At 36.9% G+C, this 13165-nt stretch overlaps 1 protein-coding gene across 5 annotated transcripts in view; it reads left to right on the forward strand.

Annotated features, from left to right (window-relative positions):
- The first annotated feature begins 6 nt into the window (after window positions 1-6).
- Window positions 7-13165, forward strand: part of AREL1 (apoptosis resistant E3 ubiquitin protein ligase 1) — a 38928-nt gene continuing 25769 nt past the window's right edge. For 2 of the 5 annotated variants that reach the window (XM_010962863.3, XM_010962856.3), the window contains exon 1: window positions 8-160. The gene's annotated coding sequence lies outside the window, so the exon portion shown is untranslated. Of the gene's footprint in view, window positions 161-2210; window positions 2311-12300; window positions 12326-13165 lie in introns of those variants that run through there. The other 3 variants (XM_045522982.2, XM_045522987.2, XM_074365237.1) reach the window with 3 other exon arrangements.

The following is a 13165-nucleotide window of genomic DNA, read 5'->3' on the forward strand; positions in this document are numbered from 1 at the left end:
TTTAGAAAACGGAAAAGCCCCAAGCCGGTTTCCAGCCCTGGCCAGGATCTGTACCGGGGTCTCTCGGTCGGGGGGTCGAGGGCAGGTTTTCTGCTGGTGCTGCCCTTGCCTGTCTGGGCAGCAGAGCTGGGACTTCGCTGCGCTGCACACCCCTGCTCAGGTAACATTTCTCTCCTCCATTCCAGCACGGGGCAGAGTCCAGAGGAACTGCCTGCACGGGAGTTCCAGAGAGAGGGAGAACAAGGGTAGAGGGGACGGGATTCTGGGTTGCCCAGTAGTCTGGGGAAACACCTTCTCCTTATCCTTCAGCGCTGGGGCGTCAGGTCTCTGTTGTGCTACCCCGAGGCTCCGGTTCCTACTTGGTTCTTCTAGACGGCATGGTGCTTCGTGCAGCCAGGTGGACGATTCTCTTGATTCTCACCGAGTGAATACCGTGTACTCGTCTCGGTGAAGCGGGGGATGGAGAAGCTTTTGAGGAATTTGTTTAGACACTGTCTAGAAAATTGAGGCATAAGCTTGCATATGTTACTAGTTGCCAAGCAGGGAAAATGTTGGGAAATAACATTTATTGTGAAGCCAGGGGTGTCATCCTTAATGGAAAAGGGAGAGTTTTAGAGAACAAGAAGGGAAAGATAGCTTTCATTTTTTGAGTACCTGCTATGCATTCTTGTGGTTCTTAATCTTTTGGAGATCCAGGGACGATTCTTTAATAAATGGGTACACATACAACATTTGTCATGCAGTTACGAGACTCGTGGACTCTGAAGCCCATCCGTGGACCGTCTGGGTGTCTGTGAACTTAAAGCTAAGAACCCTTGTATTACCTTCTTTGACCTTCACAATAACTTAAATACCCTTATTTTGCATATGGGGAAGCTGAGGCTTAGACTTTCTTCACGGGTTTGTTCTTGCTGCACAAAGCTACACTAGTGTTTGAATCCAAAAAGGCTATGAGGTTTAAAAAAAAAAAAAGCTGACCATTGTAACATAACCCTTAGTGTGAAGCATAGTGTATTAATATGAATTTTGGAGTCTGACTGATGGAGTTAAAAAATTTATGTTCTTCCTGTTACTAGCTGTGTGTAATTGGGTGATTTTATCTGTGCTTTCTTTATCTGTAAAATGGAGGAAATCATAATAGTACCTGTCTTACAGGGATGTAATCAGGACTAAGTTAAAATATGATGTTGCTAGAACAGTGCTTACCACAAGTAAACCCTATTTCGTGTTTTCTGTTATCATTGTGTCTTCTGTCACAGTATTCCAATTGTATTTTAATATAGCTAGTCTATTTTGGAACTTGAATGTGTTGATAACCTCAAGAATCTTATTATGTTATCAGTTCTTGGAAAACTCAATTGCAGGGTGATTTCTTGTGTTGATTTGAGTAGACAGTTTTCTTCCTACTTTTTTCCCTTTTAGGCATACATGCACTTAAATAGCTTTGTAGGGTACATATCTGACTTTGGAAGCTCTAAATTTTTGATATTGAAATAGTTTTATTATGGAAGCATCTACAGACACTGTATATGCCTACTGCTTTACCCTGTTTATGGTCACTAGAAGTTCCTAATCTTTTGGGAACAGCTTGTCTGCCAAGCTCTCATGGCGACATGATAGCGACTACTTTTTCTGATGCATTAGAAACTCTGGGTGATTAGGCAATACGCTTTTCAAGTAAACATGATTGGTGTGTTTATTTTAAACATTTGGAGACTGATTAGTATTATATATAGGTTCAGAGGCAAAATTACATATAATTAAATAGTAATTTGCATTTAAATTCAGGCATTGACAGAAAAACACTCTCCTGGTAATGTGTACCCTGAATTTTGGAATCCATGAACAATAACAAATCAAAAAAACCAAGCAGTTTGTAATATCAATTCTGAGGCTTTTCTGATTTCCTTGATTGTTAATACTTGATAGGGAGTTAAGTTAGTATAGGATCACGATGGGGTATAAGAACATACTTAGAAAAATATATTTTTGTTGCATTGTAATTTAATTGCAGTCTGAGATTCTTAACACTTAAGATTAAGGCACTCAGATATTCTATAGCTTGTTTTAATGGGAGATGGTGTTGTGTGGTGTTGTATGGTGTTGGGTGGGAACAGAAAGTAATTGCTTTTGATTACATACTTGTGAGAAAAAGAAATGATTTTAGTCCTTCTCAGCAGTTAAGAGGGTTGTTTTGTACTTTTCTGCAGTCTTGAAGAGGAAGAATTGCTCAAGGTATTCGACCCACAGTTTGAACACATAATTGGGCTTGGACTTCATTCCATTCACTAATTGGTCTAACTTACTAATGTAAGTTGATAACAAATTTCTTTATAAATTTTGGGTGATGAAAAATTCCTTAAGGAACATCTTGTATTTCAATGTTATAAAGTTGAAAGTAGATTCACTTTTGTGTCCATTAAGAGAAAAAAAATTAATTCACAGATATTTTCTTCCTTTTCAAGTTACAGTTTTTACACTTATTTTTATGTCTCATGTAATGTGTTTTTTTCCTAACAAACATTAGTTGCTGTTAGTTGTTTTTTAATTAGTTTGACTGCCTCCTAAATGTGATAGCATAGTATATATTACAGGATGCCCTACTCCTATGGAATTGATATTGAATTGGTTTGTAAAGATATTTCAGCAGTACATTACCGCCACATGTTCATTCATTCTAAAGGCATTTACTGGGGGGCCATTCTGTGCCATGCAATGTACTGGTTACTTTTCAAGAGCTCAGCCCTGTGTTCGGACTTGTGAACAGATAGATTATGGTAGGTGGCTGAACAGAGGTATGCAAATTGAAATATTTTAGAGGAATTACTCTACCTGTTCATCTTTCTGAAAGTGGTCCAGGTCAGAGTACTGCTGTGTAATATTTTTTTAACTTTATAACATAGCAGACAACAGATCAAATTTTTTGACCTTAATGGATTCTAGTGTGTCATTTTACCTTTTAAATGGCTTTAGCCATTAAATAGCTTAGGTGTAAATTTCAGTTATCTTTCTTTGGTTTCTTTTTCTTTGAAGGGCTCATAAATGTTTAGCCTTCACTAATATTTTGTGTAGTAGTTTTCAAAGTTTTGAGGTTGTTTAACCTTATCGCAGTGTGTATATGAGAGCATGCCTAAGGCCTTGATATGGTGTTGGGTTACCATATTGTTTCCCTGATGGGACTCTCAAAACCTTATTACAAATTGTGGTTTAATTGAGAGAGATGAGTATTTATTTAGTTATTAGAAACCAGTTATGGTGGATATATATTTTGTCATTTAGCCTGAATTGAACAGTACCATATGACTTTAACATGAATTTTTATTACCTTGAATAGTTGAGGAGTTTGTATCATGTTTTTCAGAGCTTGTAGCTGAAGCATTCATTTCAGTGCCTTTTGCCTGTTGGTGTTGAGATGCTGATTGTCAACATCTGTTCATCATATTTTTTGAAATATCGACACAATAAATTTTATTAAAAGATTGAATGCTTTGTTATATTTACTCAGCTAATGGTCTTGAGGTCTCTTCCCACTTAGATACCCGAAGATCTTATACAATGTTCCTGTACATTTTCTTCCCAGTGCATAGCCTTCTATTTTATCCCTTAACAAACACTAGTTCCTTTTGGACTAGCCTTAAAGACAAGGAGTGAGATAAAACACTTTAAAAAGCATTTAAAGAACATTTTACTATTTCTATTTTGAAAAATTGGGGTTGGCTTAACTAGATGACCTGTCTTTATGCTTTTGTATGTCTGCAAGACCATTTGATTCCACTTAAACCATACAGAGAACATGAATTTGGTGCCCTCCATATCCCACCCACCAGATAGCAAGTCTACTATTCATGGAAACCTACTAGCCATACTTTGTTCTCTGTCTTTCTGTGTACATATATAAGCTCCCATGTCTACCCCAAGGACTTTGACAAGCAAGGGAAAACTCAAGTGCCAGTAAAAGTAATTGTATAGTAAAAGTTGCCTTTACACTTTAAAGTTCCTCAATTGTTAGCATACTGTGGGTATAAAGTGCAGAGGATTCTTTTGGTTGATCTCCTCACCCCACTACTGCCAGCATCTGTTTCTTCCTTCTTCCTAACAGATTTTCTTCCATATACCCACTCTTCTCCCTTGCAGCCATGCTTCAGGGGAAGCCTACCACATCCTCACACCAAGGGGTGGGCCTGGTTGGCTAAGAATTCCATCCATCTTTTACCAGTCATTAATTTAGGAAAGGGAATGTAATTCAATTTTGGTCATTGAAATGAGAGATTAAGTTTGTTGTAGGCTTCTAGAAAAGTCCTTCCTCATGCTTTCATTGTATTTTCTATTCATTATTCTTTTTGGTCAGAGATCAGGTAAAGGTAATGTAATAATATAGAACATATCTTTTCTGTAGTGTCCCTTTGCTTTTGCTTTTTTCCTGTGTGTATGTACATATTTTATTGAAATATAGTCAGTTTACAATGTCGTTTCAATTTCTGGTGTACAATTGTAATGCTTCAGTCATAAATGAACATACATATATTCGTTTTCATAGTCTTTTCACCATAAGTTACTACAAGATATTGAATATGGTTCCCTGTGCTATACAGTATGAACTTGTTGTTTATCTATTTTATATATATTAATATCTGCAAATCTAGAACTCCCAATTTATCCCTTCCCCCACTGGTAACCATATGTTTGTTTTCCATGTCTGTGAGTCTGTTTCTGTTTTGTAAGTAAGTTCGTTTGTCTTTTTTTTTTTTAGATTCCATATATAAGTGATATCATATGGTATTTTTCTTTCTCTTTCTGGCTTACTTCACTTAGAATGACAGTCTCCACGTCCATCTATATTGCTGCAAATGGCATTATTTTATTATCTTTTATGGTTGAATAGTATTCCATTGTATAAATATACCACAACTTCTTTATCCAATCATCTGTCATTGCACATATGGGTTGTTTTCATGTCTTGACTATTGTAAATAGTGCTGCTATGAACATTGGGTTGCATGTATCTTTTTGAATTAAGATTCCCTCTAGATATATGCCCAGGAGTGGGATTGCTGGATCATATGATAAGTCTATTTTTAGTCTTTTGAGAAATCTACATACTATTTTCCATAACAGCTGCACCAAACTACATTCCCACCAACAGTATAGGAGGGTTCCCTTTTCTCCACAGCCTGTCTAACATTTATCGTTTGTGGACTTTTGAATGATGGCCATTCTGACTGGTGTGAGGTGATACCTCATTGTAGTTTTGATTTTCATTTCTCTGATAATTAGTGATATTGAGCATTTTTTCACATGCCTATTGGTCGTTTGTATGTCTTCATTGGAGAATTGCTTGTTTAGGTCTTCTGCCCATTTTTGGATTGGATTGTTTGTTTTTTTGTTATTAAGTTATATGAGCTGTTTATATATTCTGGAAATTAAGCCCTTGTCAGTCTCATCTTTTGCAAGTATTTTCTCCCATTCTGTAGGTTGTCTTTTTGTTTTGCTTATGATTTCCTTTGCTTTGCAAAAGCTTGTAATTTTAATTAGATCCCATTTGTTTATTTTTGCATTTATTTCTATTGCCTGGGTAGACTGCCCTAGGAGAACATTGCTGAGATTTATGTCAGAGAATGTTTTGCCTATGTTTTCTTCTAAGAGGTTTATAGTGTCATGTCTTATGTTTAAGTCTTTAAGCCACCCTTTGCTTTTATCCAGAGATCTAGTCCAGGTTATTTTAGCCCCTCTCTTGTCCACTTAGGAAAGTTTGGCTTTAAAGATACCCCCTGGTGTATTTGTTGAAGTTATTAGGAAGAGAAAACAGTTAAGACCTCCCAAATGTGATCTAATTTTTATGTTTTGGTGAAGAAGAAAACCCAGCTGGTCTACATAAATAGTTTATAGAAAGGATTTGAAAAAGTGTTTTAACCAGGTGTTACCTGAATTGGGGCAGTGACTTGGGAGGCATGATCAGAATCCTAAGGGGCAGTGAGAATGTAAAGTGGGGATCTGTATGTAATTTAAAAAATTTTAATTTAATTTTTTTTGGTGGGGGGTGGTAATTAGGTTTACTTATTTATTCTTAGAGAAAGTACTGGGAATTGAACCCAGGACCTCATGCATGCTCAGCATGCACTCTACTACTTGAGCTATACCTTTTCCCCCTATTTTTTTTAAACAAATTTTATTTTGGAATAATTTTAGGTTTATAGAAAAGTTGTGAAATAATAGAGTTCCTGTATGCCTTTACCCAGCTCTCTCTCTAATGTTAATGTCTTACATAACTGTGGTACATTTGTCACATCTAAGAAATTAACATTGGTATGACACCGTTAACTGAACTACAGACTTTATTTGGATTTCACAAAATTTTCCACTAATACCCTTTCTCTGTTCCAGGATCCAAACTAGGATACCACATTGCATTTAGACCATGTGTAATTTTGATAAATAGGTTGGGGTTTTCAATGAGCTTTTTCTATGCCATGTATGTGGTCCAATAATCCCCTCTGACCAGTGCTGGGGAGAGAAAGTCATTGACCATGAGAATAAACAATACTGCATAGGTAGTGTTTTGTAGCCCTTGATTCCCAAAGCACTGTTAACTCAGTGGAAGAGTTGGCTTTGCTCCCAGGAGGGTGGTGTGAAGTTTCCTGAGAAGCTTAAGAGCTGATCCTGATTGAGGGTCCCTTCCTCGGCTCCACTAGCACCGTGTGCTCACCTCAGATTTTACTATATGGAACTATCACCATCACTAATTATTTACTTGTCTGTCTTCTTTACTAAACTGTTTGTTTCTAGGGAGTCAAGAGCTATTCTGCTTATTTTGGAATCTTAAAGGCCCAACGTACCCAGCATGCTTGGCATGTGGTAGGTTCTTAATACATATTTGAAGAAATTAATAAATCCTTGTTTGGTAACATTGATTATTAGGTCAACAGAAGTTTTGTTTTGAATACCGTAAGTGTTTAGTTTTTCCTTTAAATTGAGCCATCTTAAGTTGCCATTTCTGTGGCAAGTTGAGTTGTTCTTCTCAATCTTAAACAAATAACCATAAAATACTCATTTAAGGTTGCTCTTCTGATTATATAGATAATTTATTTTCCATCAAAAATAAGGATAGAATTGAAAGTAATAGATGGTAGTTGAGGTAGAAGTTTTGTGAGCTTTTAAGTATCTGTGTGACAATTCCAGTTCCACTGGGCTGTAGATCTGGCTGTTTGCCTGCCACTTCATGCACAGTTAATGAAATAAAAACTTCCTAGACTTATTGAGGGAGACGGCTTGTCAGATTCAGAGAATTAGTTTAAAAATTTTCCTATTATAGCCAAGAGTCAGTGGCCCAGGGTCACCTAAGCATAAAAGCTGCCGTGGTATGGGAACACAGGGGCCTGTTCTAATTCTGTGGATCAGGCACAGTAGAGTCCATTTGGTAAATAGAAGAAACATCAGGATAGGAGGGAGTTGTAAATTGAAGTTGCTATTTTCTTGATTTAGAGTAAAGACTGTGACAGGGGCATAGATGAGCCAGTTTTCTATTTTATTTTGCTGCAGACATCCTGTGAAGTTATAAAGTGAGCAATGATAATTGTCATTTCTCCCTGTTTTATTCACATTAGCTTTGTATACCATTTTCCTACTGTCTCTGAACTATGCTATATTCCAGGGGACATAGAATAGTTTCATATGTACTATTCATTTAATTTTGAGTCTGAAGAACTCTGGCTTATTTTAAAGAAAATGATGTAATGGAATCAAAATTGAATTAAGAAAGGTAGAATTACTTTTAAGAACCAGCATCAGGGGTCCAGAAGTTTTATGTCTGTTTGAGGAGGACTGAGGAACTAAAAACTTTGTCTGCATTTAGAAATGCCACTTATTAGGTTGAAGAAGGGGAATAACTGTTGAAAGATAAAAATCTCTCCAATTCTGAAATAGACTATAACTTAAATAGTGCTTGGTAATGTGGGAAGTTGATTTTGAAAGAAACAAACGGATAATAAAACTGTGTGACTAATTATGAGGTAAATGGAATGCAAGCTTTTTTTTTAAATCTTGTTAAAAATTTTGACAAGAGGTTTTCTTTTGTGAGACTTTTAGGTAAAACTTCTTGAAAACAGAAGAAAATCTTTGTGACGTTGAGTTAGGCAAAGTTTTTTAAAGAAATGGGACACAAAAAAAGCACAAACTATAAAATATGAAAGAAAAAGATTGATAAGTTAGATTTCATCAATTTAGAAAAATTAGAAACTTACCCTTTAAACAACACTGCTTAGAAAATGAAAAAGCAGGCCACAGAAAATATTTGCCAAACATATGTTTAATAACGGTCTCGTATTCAGAATTTATAACTCAACTCAGTAGTAAGAAGACAGACAACTCAGTTTTTTTAAATGTAAAAGACTTGGATACCAAAGAATCTTTACAAACAGCCAATAGGCCCATGAAAAGATACTCAATATTGTTAGTCCTTAGGGAAGTTCTCATTAAACCCACAGTGAGATACCACTTCACACCTATTAGAATGGGTAAAATTTAAAAGATTGATAATACCAGTTGTAGGTGGGTATTGCAACTGGACTCTCATATGTTGCTGGTGGAAACACGAGGTTGTACAGCCGCTTTGGAAAACAGTTTGGTAGTTTCTTAAAAGGTAAATATATACTTAACCATGACCTAGCAATCCTACTCTTAGCTGTTTACCCAAGAGGAATGAAAACTTGTGTCCACATTACACTTGTACTATAATGTTTATAGCAGCTTCTTCTGTAATACCCCCAAACTAGATAGAAACCAGATGTTCTTCAACTTGTGAATGGAAACAAATTGTTGTAGGTCAACATAATGGACAGCTACTACCCAGCAATAAAGAGGAATGAATTACTGATACGTGTAACAGCATGTATGGCGCTCAAGTGTCATGTCTCACACAAAGGACTGTGTTCTTTGTATGATGGTTATATGGCCTTCTGTAAAAGGCAAAACTATGGTAAAAGCAAGCACATCAGTAGTTATGCAGGAGGGTGGAGGAGAGGGACTGACTGCAAAGGATCCAGAGGGGGCTTTTGGGGGTGATGACATGCTCTGTATCATGATTGTATTTTATAACATAACCTTCTACAGTTGTCATAACTCTTCATTGTATGCTTTAAATTGGTGACTTTTACTATATATCTATATATTACACCTCAATTTGACAAGAGATTTTTTTTTTTTACCAGTGACTTATGCAGGATTAGAGAGTGAATTTAGATTAGTTTGGATCTGAATTTGTTATAGGCATTAAAATAATTTTGAAATAATAATCAGTATCACTGAATTGGGTTGCAAAGCGTTTACTAGTTATTAGTGTTGAGTCAAGTTTAGGTTAATATTAATGAAAATAGATGGAAATAAGACACAAATTTTATTTGAAGAAGTTTCTAGATCAGAAAATAAGATTACCAAATGACTACGGAAAAAAACCTTGAGGGCTGACTTTGAATTCCCCCGCTGGTCTAAATCTTTACTTGGTCTAATACTATTGACCACCAATTTCTAGAAATAGTCACTTCCTTTTGTCTCCAATAAACTACTTTTACGATTTTTCTCCTCTAAGTTTCTTCTCATTCTGATTTGCTAGCTTCTTTTGGGCATATTTAAAGTTGATCCCCTTGGGGTTCTGTAGCTAGTATTTATTCTTGGTCTGCCTACTTTCTATGGTCATCTTTTCCCAGTCCCCATGTCTTTTCACTGCCCTCTGAATCCTGGCATCTTTATAGCTTCAGATTTCCACTTGTCTTGTGGGTATAATGACCTGGATAGCCTATAGATGCTTTAAACTTAATGTGTTCAGTTCTGTATTCATTGTCTTTCCTTATGTAATTGCTCTGCCTCCTTATTTCTCCACCATTATTCATCCAGTCTCCTAAGCATAGAAAATCCTCATTTGTCCTTGGCTGTTTGCTATCCTTGATCTTTTTGGTCTCACAGATACGAATCCTTTTGCTTCTTACAGAAATAAAGCATACTGTAGTCTCTCCCACCTCTGCATCACACTGCCTGTGCCTAGTTACTCCCTTGGACCAATATCCTGTTGTCTTGTCTCTCAGCCGTTGGTCTGTCTTCCTCTTCAGAGTCTCTTTCACATTGCCCCAGAGTTACCTCTTTTTAAATGTGTGATTCTTTTACTCCCTTAGTTAAAAAAAATCCCTTGTGGTTTTATTGTTGTTGCTTAGAATTTTAATTTTAAAATATTTTTAAATTAAATTTTAAAATTAATTTAAGTTTTAAAAATAAATTTAAAAAAATTAAAAAAGATATTCCAAGAATATCTTTTTTTTCTTTGCGGGGGTTCTTCTTGATGCATTAATATTCCTGGTTAAGAGTGTAGGCTCCGGAATCACATTGCCTGGCTCCTGGTGTCAACTTAGTGACTATAAGCAAGTTATGTTAGGTCTCTGTACCTCTGTTTCCTCATCTATAAGATATGGATAATAACATGGCTACCTTATATAGTGGTTGTGAGAGTTAAATGAGATAATACGTGAAGCACTTCAAACAGTGCTGGCATATAGTAAATTCTCAATAAAGGTGGATTCTTGCTTTTATCATTGTACTTGATAAAAGCCCAGAAAACCTAGTATTTGGATTGTTGCTTTTGTTGTTTCCAAATGAGATTTCTCTGGATTTCTCATCTTTCCTGATGAGGGAAGACTATAAATAAAAACTGTATAATTAGCTGAACCAAGTTCCCTCCAATACACTCAGTTCTATCTCCCTCATTTATTTGGGTTGGGCTGCTGTGCCCTGGGCACAAACCGCCATCCTAACCTGGCACCCCAGCAGCCTGGTTTGCACATAGAGCCGCATCCGGGGTGCTCCTGTAGTGCCAAGTCACCTAGGTCTAGTTTCCAGTCTCAGCTGGTCCTCCCTTTCCTTATATTCCAAGTCTTACTCCCCAAGAACAGCTGAATTCCTTCCTTTTCTCAGTGTATCTCCATTTCACATCTGAGGCAACTAAAGATAAGCTAAGTAGCTTGCCTGAGATCACTTCCTTGTAAGATTCATGCTCTTGACCACTGCACTGCACTGTGCTTAGAATCAGTCACCCTGGTTTGGCCCTATGTGGTTTTCTAAACACTTTGCTTTCATCATGCTTAACTTTTCATTGTGCTCTCTTCCTCTCTCTCTCTCTTGCTCTCTCAACTCAGTACTTTTACTTATGTTATTCTTTCTACCTAGGATACTGATTCTTTATTCCTCCCTGCCTTGCAAATGCTTACTCATTCTTAAGTAATAATTCCATTGCCACTCCTGTGAAGACTTCCACTCCTCTCAGGCAAGGTTACCTCTCTCCTTTTTTCCTCCACACACTGTTTTTTCCTCTTCTGTGGTACTTGCCACATTGTGTTGTCCATCTCCCGTGTTGGACAGGGTTCACTGAGGTTAAGAAAAAGAGTCTGTCTTATCTATCCTGGTGACTTTAGTTTTTAGCACACAGTCTGGCATACTACCATAGATGCTCAGTAAATATGAAATGAATGAAGAATGAATGATACAGAAGAACCTAGAGATGTTGGTAGTAAATTACAGTAAATTTGCTAAAACACAAAACTTTAGCAAATAGTTTTAAGAGAAAATATAGATATCTAGGGATGGAGGACCATAACAAAAAAAATACAATGTGGGTATATGGAGTGGGTTGACAGTGGGATGGTACACCAAAAGTTGGGTGGAGGTTATACTGCTTTTCAAACTTTTCAGCTCAGGTACCTCTAATGATGGAGGTTGGTTGGTATGTAACCTGTTGGCTGGGAGCAGAGCCCCAAGTACAAAATATGTACAAAACTACAAAATATATATGACTGTTTTGAATATACCCTTGCTTTATCTTTAGAAATTCATACATATTTTGCATTCTGTTTTACTATCTGTGAGTTTTTTCCAACATGAAAATACTTTTTTCTCCTCACCGACCTCATCCTCTAATAACTAGTTGCTGCAGGAACGCGTGTCATTTATCCTGTCTGCTAGCACGTTCTGGCATGCCCCAATGTCCAAATCTGGAAGCATGGAATGGGGTCATAGTCTAACATGGCAGCATTCTAGCTTTCTGTGATTCAGAGGATTGTCTTCTCAGGAGTATTATGTCATGGAGCTGAGGAGGGTGAGCTCATCTTGTTCTGAGTAACGAGGCTGTTCCTGGAAGGCTACAGTCAGTTGGAGGCACCTCATTACCAGATCACTGGGGACCAGCTGGAGGGAGTTCACAGAAGACTCACAGGAATGATTAAGAGACTGGAGGGGCTGATTGATGAGGAAAGAATATAAATGAAAAACTGTATAACTTGGCTGAACCAAGGTAGCAGGAATATACACTGTATAAATATCTCAAGAGTATAAACTTGCTGGGGGAGGGTGATCTTTTATGGTGGGATTTTGGGGGTGGAGAGAATAAACCAAGGGTGAAATGAAGCAAAGAAAAATGTAAACTAATAAGCTAAAGTGTCTTACGGTGCACTTTATTTCCTGGAGCCTCCTTATTTAGACCACTGTAACTTGTGGGCCTTTTGCTACTTGAATGATTTGTTTTTTAAATTTGACTTCCGTGGACTTGTGGCTGGTGCTTCTCTCTGTAGAGAAAGCTGTAGATGACAGCTTGCAAAGCAAACATCTTTCTTCTGTCCTGTCTTATTTTGTGGAACTCAGTGGTTGTTATTTAGGATTCCTATGTGCTACCCCTACCTCTTTATATACCAGAATTCCAAAGTGGACTGTCACATAGTTTTTTTTTTTTTCCGCGACTTTTAAAGAATAACACTTCAAAAGTAGAGACTAAGTCAGTATGTATTGTGGTAATTTTAGAAACCCAGATACAGGATTTGGTCCCTGAGGTACTAGGTGGTTTTAGGAAGTTATAGCCTTGAGGAAATCCAAGCATGATTGTATGAAACACATACTTTGGGAAATGAATGTATAAAATTCCTATTTGGGGTATGGAAGGCATAAAACTTTTAAATAACAGTTGAAATTAGCCAGGAGAAACATTTGTATAATGTTGCCAGTTTTATAGCTATTTTCCTAGGAGGGGCATAGTAGAACTGGAAAATAATTTTTATGCTTTCTTGATACATAAAAATGAGTTTGTTTATACAGCGCATTACGACTAAGTCCTCCATACCAGGGATCGGTAAACTTTTGC

Source organism: Camelus bactrianus, chromosome 6 (assembly GCF_048773025.1).
Source record: "Camelus bactrianus isolate YW-2024 breed Bactrian camel chromosome 6, ASM4877302v1, whole genome shotgun sequence".
NCBI classification, from domain to species: Eukaryota; Metazoa; Chordata; class Mammalia; order Artiodactyla; family Camelidae; genus Camelus; species Camelus bactrianus.